General features: G+C 40.5%; 1 non-coding gene across 1 annotated transcript in view; it reads left to right on the top strand.

Moving 5' to 3' along the window:
* Positions 1 to 1,941: 1,941 nt before the first annotated feature.
* LOC143176402 (small subunit ribosomal RNA) overlaps positions 1,942 to 2,251 on the top strand; it is a 1,921-nt gene continuing 1,611 nt past the window's right edge. Inside the window, exon 1 of the ribosomal RNA XR_013000956.1 lies at positions 1,942 to 2,251. This exon is cut by the window's right edge and continues 1,611 nt beyond it. This is a non-coding gene — a ribosomal RNA (small subunit ribosomal RNA).

The following is a 2,251-nucleotide window of genomic DNA, read 5'->3' as shown; positions in this document are numbered from 1 at the left end:
ATAAACATCATGTTTACGCATGGATTAAACATTGAAATAATTTTAAAACGCTTATTAAAAAAGTTGGTGTCGACCGTGGGACTTAGAAAAATTTCGGGAAGTCCGATTCGCCTGCTGGAATTACCGCACGGGCTGGACACCTCGCTCCGCCGAATCGGTTTTTTCCTTTTTTTCCGAAAAATAAATTTTTGTAATTTTTTTTAATGTTAAAAACGTTAATAAACTTCATGTTTACGCATGGATTAAACATTGAAATAATTTTAAAACGCTTATTAAAAAAGTTGGTGTCGACCGTGGGACTTAGAAAAATTTCGGGAAGTCCGATTCGCCTGCTGGAATTACCGCACGGGCAGGACACCTCGCTCCGACGAATCGGTTTTTTCCATTTTTTCCGAAAATAAATTTTTGTAATTTTTTTTAATGTTAAAAACGTTAATAAACTTCATGTTTACGCATGGATTAAACATTGAAATAATTTTAAAACGCTTATTAAAAAAGTTTACTCTTGACCGTGGGGACTTAGAAAAATTCCGGCTTGCACGGATTCGACCACTCTGTTTTTCGGAGTTTCTGAGAAAAATAAATTTTTGTAATTTTTTTCATTATGATTTCTGAGTTCTCCCAGTAGTTTAATGTAAGGATTAAGCATTTAAAAATTTTTAAATCGAATATTAAAAAAGTTTACTCTTGCAATTTTTGGAAAAAAAAAATTCTAAAAAATTTTTCTTTCGGTGGAAACTAACGTTTAATATGTACAATAACGATTTATCGAATAAAAATCGTATGTTAATATATGTTCGAATCGACCATAGTTTCAGCGGCTAAGTACCAGCAGCCCGGCCGGTTGGTCTGTACGCGCGGCAGTTTACCACCATAAGCGCCCGTGCTGAGCGGCCGGCGCCGCGGTCGTCGCGGCCGCCCGTTTGGTTACTATAAGAGAGCACGTCGGTTCGAGCGGACCGGTCGGCGCAGCGGCGGGCGAGCGGCTATTCTACGATCTCGGTCGAGAAGCAGTCGTTCAGCTCCTCGAGGTCCATTCCTCGACTGTTCTGTACCGCGTTCCGTTGCGAATTTTTCTCTACACAGCATGACCACGGGTCGGTGTCTCAGACCGAATGGCCCTTATGTGGTAAGCCCAGAATGTTGGGTTGGATACAACGTATATTCGTTATACTTGTACGACTCTCACATCAACTCTCAGAAACCCAAAAGGGGTTTCTATCCGAGCGAAAATATATTTTTCGTATACAAAAATTTAATGGCAAAGACCAAACGAAATACTACACACAAAAAGGGGCGACGAACAAAAATTGTTCGAATGAAATATAATATATACATATAAAATTGAGGTGTCCTAAGAGAGAAATACATAAACTAAGAGGTATATATTATAAGAAATATATATTATTTCTGGGCAAAGAAGAGAGAACGAAAAGAAGAGTATGATCTTTAACGCGAGGGCCTCGACATGGGTACGCCTAGCATGGTTCGCGCTTTCTCGATATGTCCAGCATGTTAACGTACGCGGTCTTCGGACTTCGTGCGTTATGTCCGTGCTTACACGATGGAGAGCGCTCGAGCATACGTGCTTACAAACCTGAAAGTCGATGTGACATCCGAGATTCTTTTTCTTCTAAAAAGATCTCGGAGAGATACACGGGAGAGTTTGAAATTTTTGGAGGTCCTCCTGATGTATATGCGCGGATATACCCATGTGGTAATTCGTGCGGAGTTGGTAATCTAATAGTGGAGCGAAATTTACCAACTCGAAAGAGAAGAGAGAAGAGAGAAGAGAGTAGAGAGAAGAGAGAGGAGAAAGAGAACTGTCTTAAAGACGAGAAAAAGTATCGTCGATCCGACTCTTAAGGGGAGAGAGTCGGCGACTAAGATATATATATACATACATATTTTTGCTTCGTATGATGAAAATTTACTCGAAGCTCCCTGGTTGATCCTGCCAGTAGTCATATGCTTGTCTCAAAGATTAAGCCATGCATGTCTCAGTACATGCCGTATTAAGGTGAAACCGCGAATGGCTCATTAAATCAGTTATGGTTCCTTAGATCGTACCCACATTTACTTGGATAACTGTGGTAATTCTAGAGCTAATACATGCAAAACAGAGTTCCGACCAGAGATGGTAGGAACGCTTTTATTAGATCAAAACCAATCGGTGGCGGGCGTTTACGTTCGTCCATCGTTTGCTTTGGTGACTCTGAATAACTTTGTGCTGATCGCATGGTCTTATAGC

The sequence above is a fragment of the Nomia melanderi genome, unplaced genomic scaffold, assembly GCF_051020985.1.
Source record: "Nomia melanderi isolate GNS246 unplaced genomic scaffold, iyNomMela1 scaffold0520, whole genome shotgun sequence".
NCBI lineage: Eukaryota > Metazoa > Arthropoda > Insecta > Hymenoptera > Halictidae > Nomia > Nomia melanderi.
This window is presented reverse-complemented; position numbering and strand designations above follow the sequence as displayed.